The following is a 14,340-nucleotide window of genomic DNA, read 5'->3' as shown; positions in this document are numbered from 1 at the left end:
TTCTGTTTCACCTGACTTTAAAACCAGCATGAAAATGTAATCGTTTATGTCTGTTTTGGAGGCCTGTGACATGCGATTCAAATAATACCTATTCCTACACACGCTCTGACACCAGTGTCAAACAATGACAACAATGTTAAATATGTGAAAAGGAAATTGAACTTTGCAAAAGGAAGTGATGAACACAAGTTGTAGCCGATGTGAAAAGAAGGCACCAGAGGGAGTCGAATCCTCGACCTTCTGCTTTACTAGGCAGACGCTCTAACCAACTGAGCTATAGAGCCGTTGGTATTGACAAATCTACAATAGACTATACTCCATTTATGTTTCACCTGACTTTAAAACCAGCATGAAAATGTAATCGTTTATGTCTGTTTTGGAGGCCTGTGACATGTGATACAAATAATACCCATTTCTACACACGCTCTGACACCAGTGTAATTTTGCTGGAAACAATGACAGCATATGTTAAATGTGAAAAGGAAATTGAACTTTGCAAAAGGAAGTGATGAACACAAGTGGTAGCCGATGTGAAAAAGAAGGCTCCAGAGGGAGTCGAACCCTCGACCTTCTGCTTACTAGGCAGACGCTCTAACCAACTGAGCTATAGAGCCGATGGGATAGACGAATCTACAATAGACTATACTCCATTTATGAATCACCAGGCTTTAAAAATCGTTTATGTCTTTTCGGGAGACCTGTGACATGCGATTCAAATAATACCCATTCCTACACACGCTCTGACACCAGTGTCATTTTGCTGGAAACAATGACAGCAAATGTTAAATGTGAAAAGGAAATTGAACTTTGCAAAAGGAAGTGATGAACACAAGTGGTAACCGATGTGAAAAAGTAGGCTCCAGGGGCAGTCGAACCCTCGACCTTCTGCTTACTAGGCAGACGCTCTAACCAACTGAGCTATAGAGCAGATGGGATAGACGAAGCTACAATAGTGTAAACTCCCTTTATGATTCACCTCAGTTAAGAAAATCGTGTATGTCTGTTTTGAAGGCCTGTGACATGCGATTCAAATCATACCTATTCCTACACACGCCCTGACACCAGTGTCATTTTGCTGGAAACAATGACAGCAAATGTTCAATGTGAAAAGGAAATTGAACTTTGCAAAAGGAAGTGATGAACACAAGTGGTAGCCGATGTGAAAAAAGAAGGCTCCAGATGGAGTCGAACCCTCGACCTTCTGCTTACTAGGCAGACGCTCTAACCAACTGAGCTATAGAGACGATAGGATAGACGAATCTACAGTAGTCAATACCCATTGATGTTTCACATGGCTTTAAAACGAGCATGAAAATGTAATCGTTTATGTCTGTTTTGGAGGCCTGTGACATGGATACAAATAATACCCATTCCTACACGCTCTGACACCAGTGTCATTTTGCTGGAAACAATGACAGCATATGTTAAATGTGAAAAGGAAATTGAACTTTGCAAAAGGAAGTGATGAACACAAGTGGTGGCCGATGTGAAAAAGAGGCTCCAGGGGGAGTCGAGACCCTCGACCTTCTGCTTACTGAGGCAGACGCTCTAACCAACTGAGCTATAGAGCCGATGGGATAGACGAATCTACAATAGACTATACTCCATTTATGATTCACCAGGCTTTAAAATCGTTTATGTCTGTTCGGGAGACCTGTTACATGCGATTCAAATAATACCCATTCCTACACACGCTCTGACACCAGTGTCATTTTGCTGGAAACAATGACAGCAAATGTTAAATGTGAAAAGGAAATTGAACTTTGCAAAAGGAAGTGATGAACACAAGTGGTAAACCGATGTGAAAAGTAGGCTCCAGGGGGCAGTCGAACCCCTCGACCTTCTGCTTACTATGCGGCAGACGCTCTAACCAACTGAGCTATAGAGCAGATGGGATAGACGAAGCTACAATAGTGTAAACTCCTTTATGATTCACTTCAGTTAAAGAAAATTTTTGTCTGTTTTGAAGGCCTGTGACATGCGGTTCAAATAATACCTATTCCTACACACGCCCTGACACCAGTGTCATTTTGCTGGAAACAATGACAGCGAATGTTTAATGTGAAAAGGAAATTGAACTTTGCAAAAGGAAGTGATGAACACAAGTGGTAGCCGATGTGAAAAAGAAGGCTCCAGATGGAGTCGAACCCTCGACCTTCTGCTTACTAGGGCAGACGCTCTAACCAACTGAGCTATAGAGACGATAGGACAGACGAATCTGTTGTAGTCAATACTCCATTGATGTTTCACATGGCTTTAAAACGAGCATGAAAATGTAATCGTTTATGTCTGTTTTGGAGGCCTGTGACATGGATACAAATAATACCCATTCCTACACACGCTCTGACACCAGTGTCATTTTGCTGGAAACAATGACAGCATATGTTAAATGTGAAAAGGAAATTGAACTTTGCAAAAAGGAAGTGATGAACACAAAGTGGTTGCCGATGTGAAAAAGAAGGCTCCAGAGGAGTCGAACCCTCGACCTTCTGCTTACTAGGCAGACGCTCTAACCAACTGAGCTATAGAGCCGATGGGATAGACGAATCTACAATAGACTATACTCCATTTATGATTCACCAGGCTTTAAAATCGTTTATGTCTGTTCGGGAGACCTGTTACATGCGATTCAAATAATACCCATTCCTACACACGCTCTGACACCAGTGTCATTTTGCTGGAAACAATGACAGCAAATGTTAAATGTGAAAGGAAATTGAACTTTGCAAAAGGAAGTGATGAACACAAGTGGTAACCGATGTGAAAAAAGTAGGCTCCAGGGGCAGTCGAACCCTCGACCTTCTGCTTACTATGCAGACGCTCTAACCAACTGAGCTATAGAGCAGATGGGATAGACGAAGCTACAATAGTGTAAACTCCTTTATGATTCACCTCCAGTTAAGAGAAAATCATTTATGTCTGTTTTGAAGGCCTGTGACATGCGATTCAAATAATACCCTATTCCTACACACGCCCTGACACCAGTGTCATTTTGCTGGAAACAATGACAGCGAATGTTCAATGTGAAAAGGAAATTGAACTTTGCAAAAGGGAAGTGATGAACACAAGTGGTAGCCGATGTGAAAAAAGGCTCCAGAGGGAGTCGAGACCCTCGACCTTCTGCTTACTAGGCAGACGCTCTAACCAACTGAGCTATAGAGACCGGTGGGATTGACGAATCTACAATAGACTATACTCCATTTATGTTTCACCTGACTTTAAAACCAGCATGAAAATGTAATCGTTTACGTCTGTTTTGGAGGCCTGTGACATGCGATTCAAATAATACCTATTCCTACACACGCTCTGACACCAGTGTCAAACAATGACAGCAATGTTAAATGTGAAAAGGAAATTGAACTTTGCAAAGGAAGTGATGAACACAAGTTGTAGCCGATGTGAAAAGAAGGCTCCAGAGGGAGTCGAATCCTCGACCTTCTGCTTACTAGGCAGACGCTCTAACCAACTGAGCTATAGAGCCGGTGGGATTGACGAATCTACAATAGACTATACTCCATTTATGTTTCACCTGACTTTAAAACCAGCATGAAAATGTAATCGTTTATGTCTGTTTTGGAGGCCTGTGACATGTGATACAAATAATACCCATTCCTACACACGCTCTGACACCAGTGTAATTTTGCTGGAAACAATGACAGCATATGTTAAATGTGAAAAGGAAATTGAACTTTGCAAAAGGCAGTGATGAACACAAGTGGTTGCCGATGTGAAAAAGAAGGCTTCAGAGGGAGTCGAACCCTCGACCTCCTGCTTACTAGGCAGACGCTCTAACCAACTGAGCTATAGAGCCAATGGGATAGACGAATCTACAATTGACTATACTCCATTTATGATTCACCTGGCTTTAAAAATCGTTTATGTCTGTTCGGGAGGCCTGTGACATGCGATTCAAATAATACCCATTCCTACACACGCCCTGACACCAGTGTCATTTTGCTGGAAACAATGACAGCAATGTTAAATGTGAAAAGGAAATTGAACTTTGCAAAAGGAAGGAATGAACACAAGTGGTAGCCGATGTGAAAAAGAAGGCTCCAGGGGGAGTCGAACCCTCGACCTTCTGCTTACTATGCAGACGCTCTAACCAACTGAGCTATAGAGCCGATGGGATACACCAATCTACAATAGTGTAAACTCCCTTTATGATTCACCTGAGTTAAGAAAATCATTTATGTCAGTTGGGGAGGCCTGTGACATGCCATTCAAATAATACCCATTCCTACACACGATTTGACACCAGTTTCATTTTGCTTGAAACAATGACAGCAATTGTGAAAAGGAAATTGAACTTTGCAAAAGAAAGGAATGAACACGAGTGGTAGCCGATGTGAAAAAAGAAGGCTCCAGAGGGAGTCGAACCCTCGACCTTCTGCTTACTAGGCAGACGCTCTAACCAACTGAGCTATAAAGCCGATGGGATAGACAAAGCTACAATAGTGTAAACTCCATTTATGATTCACATGGCTTTGAAAACCGTTTATGTCTGTTCGGGAGGCCTGTGACATGCGATTGAAATAATACCTATTCCTACACACGCTCTGACACCAGTGTCATTTAGCTGGAAACAATGACAGCAATTGTGAAAAGGAAATTGAACGTTGCAAAAGGAAGTGATGAACACAAGTGGTAGCCGATGTGAAAAGAAGGCTCCAGAGGAGTCGAACCCTCGACCTTCTGCTTACTAGGCAGACGCTCTAACCAACTGAGCTATAGAGCCGATGGGATAGACGAATCTACAATAGTCTATACTCCATTTATGTTTCACCTGACTTTAAAACCAGCATGAAAATGTAATCGTTTATGTCTGTTTTGGAGGCCTGTGACATGCGATTCAAATAATACCTATTCCTACACATGCTCTGACACCAGTGTCAAACAATGACAGCAATGTTAAATGTGAAAAGGAAATTGAACTTTGCAAAAGGAAGTGATGAACACAAGTGGTAGCCGATGTGAAGCAGAAGGCTCCAGAGGGAGTCGAACCCTTGACCTTCTGCTTACTAGGCAGACGCTCTAACCAACTGAGCTATAGAGCCGATGGGATACACAAAGCTACAATAGTGTAAACTCCCTTTATGATTCACCTGGCTTTGAAAACCGTTTATGTCTGTTCGGGAGGCCTGTGACATGCGATTGAAATAATACCTATTCCTACACACGCTCAGACACCAGTGTCATTTAGCTGGAAACAATGACAGCAATTGTGAAAAGGAAATTGAACTTTGCAAAAGGAAGTGATGAACACAAGTGGTAGCCGATGTGAAAAAGTAGGCTCCAGAGGGAGTCGAACCCTCGACCTTCTGCTTACTAGGCAGACGCTCTAACCAACTGAGCTATAGAGCCGATAGGACAGACGAATCTACACTATAGACTATGCTCTATTTATGATTCACCTGGCTTTAAAAATCGTTTATGTCTGTTTTGGAGGCCTGTGACATGCGTTTGAAATAATACCTATTCCTACACACGCTCTGACACCAGTGTCATTTTGCTGGAAACAATGACAGCAATTGTGAAAAGGAAATTGAACTTTGCAAAAGGAAGTGATGAACACGAGTGGGAGCCGATGTGAAAAAGAAGGCTCCAGGGGGAGTCGAACCCTCGACCTTCTGCTTACTAGGCAGACGCTCTAACCAACTGAGCTATAGAGCCGATGGGATACACCAATCTACAATAGTGTAAACTCCCTTTATGATTCACCTGAGTTAAGAAAATCATTTATGTCAGTTGGGGAGGCCTGTGACATGCCATTCAAATAATACCCATTCCTACACACGATTTGACACCAGTTTCATTTTGCTTGAAACAATGACAGCAATTGTGAAAAGGAAATTGAACTTTGCAAAAGAAAGGAATGAACACGAGTGGTAGCCGATGTGAAAAAAGAAGGCTCCAGAGGGAGTCGAACCCTCGACCTTCTGCTTACTAGGCAGACGCTCTAACCAACTGAGCTATAGAGCCGATGGGATAGACAAAGCTACAATAGTGTAAACTCCATTTATGATTCACATGGCTTTGAAAACCGTTTATGTCTGTTCGGGAGGCCTGTGACATGCGATTGAAATAATACCTATTCCTACACACGCTCTGACACCAGTGTCATTTAGCTGGAAACAATGACAGCAATTGTGAAAAGGAAATTGAACGTTGCAAAAGGAAGTGATGAACACAAGTGGTAGCCGATGTGAAAAAGAAGGCTCCAGAGGGAGTCGAACCCTCGACCTTCTGCTTACTAGGCAGACGCTCTAACCAACTGAGCTATAGAGCCGATGGGATAGACGAATCTACAATAGTCTATACTCCATTTATGTTTCACCTGACTTTAAAACCAGCATGAAAATGTAATCGTTTATGTCTGTTTTGGAGGCCTGTGACATGCGATTCAAATAATACCTATTCCTACACATGCTCTGACACCAGTGTCAAACAATGACAGCAATGTTAAATGTGAAAAGGAAATTGAACTTTGCAAAAGGAAGTGATGAACACAAGTGGTAGCCGATGTGAAGGAGAAGGCTCCAGAGGGAGTCGAACCCTCGACCTTCTGCTTACTAGGCAGACGCTCTAACCAACTGAGCTATAGAGCCGATGGGATAGACAAAGCTACAATAGTGTAAACTCCCTTTATGATTCACCTGGCTTTGAAAACCGTTTATGTCTGTTCGGGAGGCCTGTGACATGCGATTGAAATAATACCTATTCCTACACACGCTCAGACACCAGTGTCATTTAGCTGGAAACAATGACAGCAATTGTGAAAAGGAAATTGAACTTTGCAAAAGAAAGTGATGAACACAAGTGGTAGCCGATGTGAAAAAGTAGGCTCCAGAGGGAGTCGAACCCTCGACCTTCTGCTTACTAGGCAGACGCTCTAACCAACTGAGCTATAGAGCCGATAGGACAGACGAATCTACACTATAGACTATGCTCTATTTATGATTCACCTGGCTTTAAAAATCGTTTATGTCTGTTCGGGAGGCCTGTGACATGCGTTTGAAATAATACCTATTCCTACACACGCTCTGACACCAGTGTCATTTTGCTGGAAACAATGACAGCAATTGTGAAAAGGAAATTGAACTTTGCAAAAGGAAGTGATGAACACGAGTGGGAGCCGATGTGAAAAGAAGGCTCCAGGGGAGTCGAACCCTCGACCTTCTGCTTACTAGGCAGACGCTCTAAGCAACTGAGCTATAGAGCCGATGGGACAGACGAATCTACAATAGACTATGCTCCATTTATGTTTCACTTGACTTTAAAACGAGCATGAAAATGCCGATGTGGTAACCGTTTATGTCTGTTGGAAGGCCTGTGACATGCGATTCAAATAATACCCATTTCTACACACGCTCTGACACCAGTGTCATTTTACTGGAAACAATGACAGCAATGTTAAATGTGAAAAGGAAATTGAACTTTGCAAAAGGAAGTGATAAACACAAGTGGTAGCCGATGTGAAAAAGAAGGCTCCAGGGGGAGTCGAACCCTCGACCTTCTGCTTACTAGGCAGACGCTCTAACCAACTGAGCTATAGAGCCGATGGGATAGACGAAGCAACAATAGTGTAAACTCCCTTTATGATTCACCTGAGTTAAGAGAATCGTTTATGTCTGTTTTGGAGGCCTGTGACATGCGATTCAAATAATACCCATTGCTACACACGCTCTGACACCAGTGTCATTTTGCTGGAAACAATGACAGCAATGTTAAATGTGAAAAGGAAATTGAACTTTGCAAAAGGAAGTGATAAACACAAGTGGTAGCCGATGTGAAAAAGAAGGCTCCAGAGGGAGTCGAACCCTCGACCTTCTGCTTACTAGGCAGACGCTCTAACCAACTGAGCTATAGAGCCGATGGGATAGACGAATCTACAATAGTCTATACTCCATTTATGTTTCACCTGGCTTTAAAACGAGCATGAAAATGTAATCGTTTATGTCTGTTTTGGAGGCCTGTGACATGCGATTCAAATAACTATTCCTACACACGCTCTGACACCAGTGTCATTTTGCTGGAAACAATGACAGCAATGTTAAATGTGACAAGGAAATTGAACTTTGCAAAAGGAAGTGATGAACACAAGTGGTGGCCGATGTGAAAAAGAAGGCTCCAGGGGGAGTCGAACCCTCGACCTTCTGCTTACTAGGCAGACGCTCTAACCAACTGAGCTATAGAGCCGATGGGATAGACGAAGCAACAATAGTGTAAACTCCCTTTATGATTCACCTGAGTTAAGAGAATCGTTTATGTCTGTTTTGGAGGCCTGTGACATGCGATTCAAATAATACCCATTGCTACACACGCTCTGACACCAGTGTCATTTTGCTGGAAACAATGACAGCAATTGTGAAAAGGAAATTGAACTTTGCAAAAGGAAGTGATGAACACGAGTGGGAGCCGATGTGAAAAAGAAGGCTCCAGGGGGAGTCGAACCCTCGACCTTCTGCTTACTAGGCAGACGCTCTAACCAACTGAGCTATAGAGCCGATGGGACAGACGAATCTACAATAGACTATGCTCCATTTATGTTTCACTTGACTTTAAAACCAGCATGAAAATGCCGATGTGGTAACCGTTTATGTCTGTTGGAAGGCCTGTGACATGCGATTCAAATAATACCCATTTCTACACACGCTCTGACACCAGTGTCATTTTACTGGAAACAATGACAGTATTGTTAAATGTGAAAAGAAAATTGAACTTTGCAAAAGGAAGTGATGAACATAAGTGGTAGCCGATGTGAAAAAGAAGGCTCCAGGGGGAGTCGAACCCTCGACCTTCTGCTTACTAGGCAGACGCTCTAACCAACTGAGCTATAGAGCCGATGGGATAGACGAATCTACAATAGTCTATACTCCATTTATGTTTCACCTGGCTTTAAAACGAGCATGAAAATGTAATCGTTTATGTCTGTTTTGGAGGCCTGTGACATGCGATTCAAATAACTATTCCTACACACGCTCTGACACCAGTGTCATTTTGCTCGAAACAATGACAGCATTGTTAAATGTGAAAAGGAAATTGAACTTTGCAAGGAAGGGATGAACAAAAGGGGTAGCCGATGTGAAAAAGAAGGCTCCAGGGGGAGTCGAACCCTCGACCTTCTGCTTACTAGGCAGACGCTCTAACCAACTGAGCTATAGAGCCGATGGGATAGACGAATCTACAATAGTCTATACTCCATTTATGTTTCACCTGGCTTTAAAACGAGCATGAAAATGTAATCGTTTATGTCTGTTTTGGAGGCCTGTGACATGCGATTCAAATAACTATTCCTACACACGCTCTGACACCAGTGTCATTTTGCTGGAAACAATGACAGCAAATGTTAAATGTGAAAAGGAAATTGAACTTTGCAAAAGGAAGGGATGAACACAAGTGGTAGCCGATGTGAAAAAGAAGGCTCCAGGGGGAGTCGAACCCTCGACCTTCTGCTTACTAGGCAGACGCTCTAACCAACTGAGCTATAGAGCCGATGGGATAGACGAAGCTACAATAGTGTAAACTCCCTTTATGATTCACCTGAGTTAAAAGAACCGTTTATGTCTGTTTTGGAGGCCTGTGACATGCCATTCAAATAATACCCATTCCTACACACGCTCTGACACCAGTCTCATTTTGCTGGAAACAATGACAGCAATGTTAAATGTGAAAAGGAAATTGAACTTTGCAAAAGGAAGTGATAAACACAAGTGGTAGCCGATGTGAAAAAGAAGGCTCCAGGGGGAGTCGAACCCTCGACCTTCTGCTTACTAGGCAGACGCTCTAACCAACTGAGCTATAGAGCCGATGGGATAGACGAATCTACAATAGACTATACTCCATTTATGATTCACCAGGCTTTAAAAATCGTTTATGTCTGTTTTGGAGGCCTGTGACATGCGATTCAAATAATACCCATTCCTACACACGCTCTGACACCAGTGTCATTTTGCTGGAAACAATGACAGCAATGTTAAATGTGAAAAGGAAATTAAACTTTGCGAAAGGAAGGAATGAACACAAGTGATAGCCGATGTGAAAAAGAAGGCTCCAGGGGGAGTCGAACCCTCGACCTTCTGCTTACTAGGCAGACGCTCTAACCAACTGAGCTATAGAGCCGATGGGATAGACGAAGCAACAATAGTGTAAACTCCCTTTATGATTCACCTGAGTTAAGAGAAACGTTTATGTCTGTTTTGGAGGCCTGTGACATGCGATTCAAATAATACCCATTGCTACACACGCTCTGACACCAGTGTCATTTTGCTGGAAACAATGAGAGCAATGTTAAATGTGAAAAGGAAATTGAACTTTGCAAAAGGAAGTGATAAACACAAGTGGTAGCCGATGTGAAAAACAAGGCTCCAGATGGAGTCGAACCCTCGACCTTCTGCTTACTAGGCAGACGCTCTAACCAACTGAGCTATAGAGCCGATGGGATACACAAATCTACAATAGACTATACTCCATTTATGTTTCACCTGGCTTTAAAACGAGCATGAAAATGTAACCGATTATGTCTGTTTTGGAGGCCTGTGACATGCGATTCAAATAATACCCATTCCTACACACGCTCTGACACCAGTGTCATTTTGCTGGAAACAATGACAGCAATGTTAAATGTGAAAAGGAAATTAAACTTTGCGAAAGGAAGGAATGAACACAAGTGATAGCCGATGTGAAAAAGAAGGCTCCAGGGGGAGTCGAACCCTCGACCTTCTGCTTACTAGGCAGACGCTCTAACCAACTGAGCTATAGAGCCGATGGGATAGACGAATCTACAATAGTCTATACTCCATTTATGTTTCACCTGGCTTTAAAACGAGCATGAAAATGTAATCGTTTATGTCTGTTTTGGAGGCCTGTGACATGCCATTCAAATAATACCCATTCCTACACACGCTCTGACACCAGTGTCACTTTGCTGGAAACAATGACAGTAATGTTAAATGTGAAAAGAAAATTGAACTTTGCAAAAGGAAGTGATGAACACAAGTGGTAGCCGATGTGAAAAAGAAGGCTCCAGGGGAAGTCGAACCTTCGACCTTCTGCTTACTAGGCAGACGCTCTAACCAACTGAGCTATAGAGCCGATGGGATAGACGAATCTACAATAGACTATACTCCATTTATGTTTCACCTGGCTTTAAAACGAGCATGAAAATGTAATCGTTTATGTCTGTTTTGGAGGCCTGTGACATGCGATTCAAATAACTATTCCTACACACGCTCTGACACCAGTGTCATTTTGCTGGAAACAATGACAGCATTGTTAAATGTGAAAAGGAAATTGAACTTTGCAAAAGGGAGTGATGAACACAAGTGGTAGCCGATGTGAAAAAGAAGGCTCCAGGGGGAGTCGAACCCTCGACCTTCTGCTTACTAGGCAGACGCTCTAACCAACTGAGCTATAGAGCCGATGGGATAGACGAAGCTACAATAGTGTAAACTCCTTTATGATTCACCTGAGTTAAAAGAACTGTTTATGTCTGTTTTGGAGGCCTGTGACATGCGATTCAAATAATACCCATTCCTACACACGCTCTGACACCAGTGTCATTTTGCTGCAAACAATGACAGCAATGTTAAATGTGAAAAGAAAATTGAACTTTGCAAAAGGAAGTGATGAACACAAGTGGTAGCCGATGTGAAAAAGAAGGCTCCAGGGGGAGTCGAACCCTCGACCTTCTGCTTACTAGGCAGACGCTCTAACCAACTGAGCTATAGAGCCGATGGGATAGACGAATCTACAATAGACTATGCTCCATTTATGTTTCACATGGCTTTAAAACGAGCATGAAAATGTAATCGTTTATGTCTGTTTTGGAGGCTTGTGACATGCGATTCAAATAATACCTATTCCTACACACGCTCTGACACCAGTGTCAAACAATGACAGCAATGTTAAATGTGAAAAGGAAATTGAACTTTGCGAAAGGAAGTGATGAACACAAGTGGTAGCCGATGTGAAAAAGAAGGCTCCAGGGGGAGTCGAACCCTCAACCTTCTGCTTACTAGGCAGACGCTCTAACCAACTGAGCTATAGAGCCGATGGGATACACAAATCTACAATAGACTATACTCCATTTATGTTTCACCTGGCTTTAAAACGAGCATGAAAATGTAACCGATTATGTCTGTTCTGGAGGCCTGTGACATGCGATTCAAATAATACCCATTCCTACACACGCTCTGACACCAGTGTCATTTTGCTGGAAACAACGACAGCAATGTTAAATGTGAAAAGGAAATTAAACTTTGCGAAAGGAAGGAATGAACACAAGTGATAGCCGATGTGAAAAAGAAGGCTCCAGGGGGAGTCGAACCCTCGACCTTCTGCTTACTAGGCAGACGCTCTAACCAACTGAGCTATAGAGCCGATGGGATAGACGAAGCAACAATAGTGTAAACTCCCTTTATGATTCACCTTAGTTAAGAGAAACGTTTATGTCTGTTTTGGAGGCCTGTGACATGCGATTCAAATAATACCCATTGCTACACACGCTCTGACACCAGTGTCATTTTGCTGGAAACAATGAGAGCAATGTTAAATGTGAAAAGGAAATTGAACTTTGCAAAAGGAAGTGATAAACACAAGTGGTAGCCGATGTGAAAAAGAAGGCTCCAGAGGGAGTCGAACCCTCGACCTTCTGCTTACTAGGCAGACGCTCTAACCAACTGAGCTATAGAGCCGATGGGATACACAAATCTACAATAGACTATACTCCATTTATGTTTCACCTGGCTTTAAAACGAGCATGAAAATGTAACCGATTATGTCTGTTTTGGAGGCCTGTGACATGCGATTCAAATAATACCCATTCCTACACACGCTCTGACACCAGTGTCATTTTGCTGGAAACAATGACAGTAATGTTAAATGTGAAAAGAAAATTGAACTTTGCAAAAGGAAGTGATGAACACAAGTGGTAGCCGATGTGAAAAAGAAGGCTCCAGGGGAAGTCGAACCTTCGACCTTCTGCTTACTAGGCAGACGCTCTAACCAACTGAGCTATAGAGCCGATGGGATAGACGAATCTACAATAGACTATACTCCATTTATGTTTCACCTGACTTTAAAACGAGCATGAAAATGTAATCGTTTATGTCTGTTTTGGAGGCCTGTGACATGCGATTCAAATAACTATTCCTACACACGCTCTGACACCAGTGTCATTTTGCTGGAAACAATGACAGCATTGTTAAATGTGAAAAGGAAATTGAACTTTGCAAAAGGGAGTGATGAACACAAGTGGTAGCCGATGTGAAAAAGAAGGCTCCAGGGGGAGTCGAACCCTCGACCTTCTGCTTACTAGGCAGACGCTCTAACCAACTGAGCTATAGAGCCGATGGGATAGACGAAGCTACAATAGTGTAAACTCTCTTTATGATTCACCTGAGTTAAAAGAACTGTTTATGTCTGTTTTGGAGGCCTGTGACATGCGATTCAAATAATACCCATTCCTACACACGCTCTGACACCAGTGTCATTTTGCTGCAAACAATGACAGCAATGTTAAATGTGAAAAGAAAATTGAACTTTGCAAAGGAAGTGATGAACACAAGTGGTAGCCGATGTGAAAAAGAAGGCTCCAGGGGGAGTCGAACCCTCGACCTTCTGCTTACTAGGCAGACGCTCTAACCAACTGAGCTATAGAGCCGATGGGATAGACGAATCTACAATAGACTATGCTCCATTTATGTTTCACATGGCTTTAAAACGAGCATGAAAATGTAATCGTTTATGTCTGTTTTGGAGGCCTGTGACATGCGATTCAAATAATACCTATTCCTACACACGCTCTGACACCAGTGTCAAACAATGACAGCAATGTTAAATGTGAAAAGGAAATTGAACTTTGCGAAAGGAAGTGATGAACACAAGTGGTAGCCGATGTGAAAAAGAAGGCTCCAGGGGGAGTCGAACCCTCGACCTTCTGCTTACTAGGCAGACGCTCTAACCAACTGAGCTATAGAGCCGATGGGACAAACGAATCTACAATAGACTATACTCCATTTATGTTTCACCTGGCTTTAAAACGAGCATGAAAATGTAATCGTTTATGTCTGTTTTGGAGGCCTGTGACATGCGATTCAAATAATACCCATTCCTACACACGCTCTGACACCAGTGTCATTTTGCTGCAAACAATGAGAGCAATGTTAAATGTGAAAAGAAAATTGAACTTTGCAAAAGGAAGTGATGAACACAAGTGGTAGCCGATGTGAAAAAGAAGGCTCCAGGGGGAGTCGAACCCTCGACCTTCTGCTTACTAGGCAGACGCTCTAACCAACTGAGCTATAGAGCCGATGGGATAGACGAAGCTACAATAGTGTA

The 14,340-nt window shown here is 42.6% G+C and overlaps 26 non-coding genes across 26 annotated transcripts; all 26 read right to left on the bottom strand.

Moving 5' to 3' along the window:
- Positions 1-540: 540 nt before the first annotated feature.
- Trnat-agu lies at positions 541-614 on the bottom strand. Its single transcript has one exon. It is a non-coding gene; the product is annotated as a tRNA-Thr (tRNA).
- Positions 615-4,359: 3,745 nt separating this feature from the next.
- Positions 4,360-4,433, bottom strand: Trnat-agu. The gene has a single exon. It is a non-coding gene; the product is annotated as a tRNA-Thr (tRNA).
- An 857-nt stretch (positions 4,434-5,290) lies between these two features.
- Trnat-agu lies at positions 5,291-5,364 on the bottom strand. Its single transcript has one exon. It is a non-coding gene; the product is annotated as a tRNA-Thr (tRNA).
- Positions 5,365-5,599: 235 nt separating this feature from the next.
- Trnat-agu lies at positions 5,600-5,673 on the bottom strand. Its single transcript has one exon. It is a non-coding gene; the product is annotated as a tRNA-Thr (tRNA).
- Positions 5,674-5,908: 235 nt separating this feature from the next.
- Trnat-agu lies at positions 5,909-5,982 on the bottom strand. The gene has a single exon. It is a non-coding gene; the product is annotated as a tRNA-Thr (tRNA).
- Positions 5,983-6,215: 233 nt separating this feature from the next.
- Trnat-agu lies at positions 6,216-6,289 on the bottom strand. Its single transcript has one exon. It is a non-coding gene; the product is annotated as a tRNA-Thr (tRNA).
- A 245-nt stretch (positions 6,290-6,534) lies between these two features.
- Trnat-agu lies at positions 6,535-6,608 on the bottom strand. The gene has a single exon. It is a non-coding gene; the product is annotated as a tRNA-Thr (tRNA).
- Positions 6,609-6,841: 233 nt separating this feature from the next.
- Positions 6,842-6,915, bottom strand: Trnat-agu. Its single transcript has one exon. It is a non-coding gene; the product is annotated as a tRNA-Thr (tRNA).
- Positions 6,916-7,485: 570 nt separating this feature from the next.
- Trnat-agu lies at positions 7,486-7,559 on the bottom strand. The gene has a single exon. It is a non-coding gene; the product is annotated as a tRNA-Thr (tRNA).
- Positions 7,560-7,799: 240 nt separating this feature from the next.
- On the bottom strand, positions 7,800-7,873 carry Trnat-agu. Its single transcript has one exon. It is a non-coding gene; the product is annotated as a tRNA-Thr (tRNA).
- Positions 7,874-8,125: 252 nt separating this feature from the next.
- Trnat-agu lies at positions 8,126-8,199 on the bottom strand. The gene has a single exon. It is a non-coding gene; the product is annotated as a tRNA-Thr (tRNA).
- Positions 8,200-8,433: 234 nt separating this feature from the next.
- On the bottom strand, positions 8,434-8,507 carry Trnat-agu. The gene has a single exon. It is a non-coding gene; the product is annotated as a tRNA-Thr (tRNA).
- Positions 8,508-8,770: 263 nt separating this feature from the next.
- Trnat-agu lies at positions 8,771-8,844 on the bottom strand. Its single transcript has one exon. It is a non-coding gene; the product is annotated as a tRNA-Thr (tRNA).
- A 250-nt stretch (positions 8,845-9,094) lies between these two features.
- Positions 9,095-9,168, bottom strand: Trnat-agu. Its single transcript has one exon. It is a non-coding gene; the product is annotated as a tRNA-Thr (tRNA).
- A 253-nt stretch (positions 9,169-9,421) lies between these two features.
- Trnat-agu lies at positions 9,422-9,495 on the bottom strand. The gene has a single exon. It is a non-coding gene; the product is annotated as a tRNA-Thr (tRNA).
- Positions 9,496-9,735: 240 nt separating this feature from the next.
- Trnat-agu lies at positions 9,736-9,809 on the bottom strand. Its single transcript has one exon. It is a non-coding gene; the product is annotated as a tRNA-Thr (tRNA).
- A 239-nt stretch (positions 9,810-10,048) lies between these two features.
- Positions 10,049-10,122, bottom strand: Trnat-agu. Its single transcript has one exon. It is a non-coding gene; the product is annotated as a tRNA-Thr (tRNA).
- Positions 10,123-10,691: 569 nt separating this feature from the next.
- Positions 10,692-10,765, bottom strand: Trnat-agu. The gene has a single exon. It is a non-coding gene; the product is annotated as a tRNA-Thr (tRNA).
- Positions 10,766-11,346: 581 nt separating this feature from the next.
- On the bottom strand, positions 11,347-11,420 carry Trnat-agu. The gene has a single exon. It is a non-coding gene; the product is annotated as a tRNA-Thr (tRNA).
- Positions 11,421-11,659: 239 nt separating this feature from the next.
- Positions 11,660-11,733, bottom strand: Trnat-agu. The gene has a single exon. It is a non-coding gene; the product is annotated as a tRNA-Thr (tRNA).
- A 574-nt stretch (positions 11,734-12,307) lies between these two features.
- On the bottom strand, positions 12,308-12,381 carry Trnat-agu. The gene has a single exon. It is a non-coding gene; the product is annotated as a tRNA-Thr (tRNA).
- Positions 12,382-12,621: 240 nt separating this feature from the next.
- Positions 12,622-12,695, bottom strand: Trnat-agu. The gene has a single exon. It is a non-coding gene; the product is annotated as a tRNA-Thr (tRNA).
- Positions 12,696-13,276: 581 nt separating this feature from the next.
- On the bottom strand, positions 13,277-13,350 carry Trnat-agu. Its single transcript has one exon. It is a non-coding gene; the product is annotated as a tRNA-Thr (tRNA).
- Positions 13,351-13,589: 239 nt separating this feature from the next.
- Trnat-agu lies at positions 13,590-13,663 on the bottom strand. The gene has a single exon. It is a non-coding gene; the product is annotated as a tRNA-Thr (tRNA).
- Positions 13,664-13,908: 245 nt separating this feature from the next.
- Positions 13,909-13,982, bottom strand: Trnat-agu. Its single transcript has one exon. It is a non-coding gene; the product is annotated as a tRNA-Thr (tRNA).
- Positions 13,983-14,237: 255 nt separating this feature from the next.
- Trnat-agu lies at positions 14,238-14,311 on the bottom strand. Its single transcript has one exon. It is a non-coding gene; the product is annotated as a tRNA-Thr (tRNA).
- Between the last annotated feature and the right edge of the window lie 29 nt (positions 14,312-14,340).

The sequence above is a fragment of the Haliotis rubra genome, unplaced genomic scaffold, assembly GCF_003918875.1.
Source record: "Haliotis rubra isolate DU_JTF1 unplaced genomic scaffold, ASM391887v1 Scf1396, whole genome shotgun sequence".
Lineage (NCBI taxonomy): Eukaryota > Metazoa > Mollusca > Gastropoda > Lepetellida > Haliotidae > Haliotis > Haliotis rubra.
The sequence above is the reverse complement of the archived record's forward strand: the minus strand, read 5'-3'. Positions and strand labels throughout refer to the sequence as shown.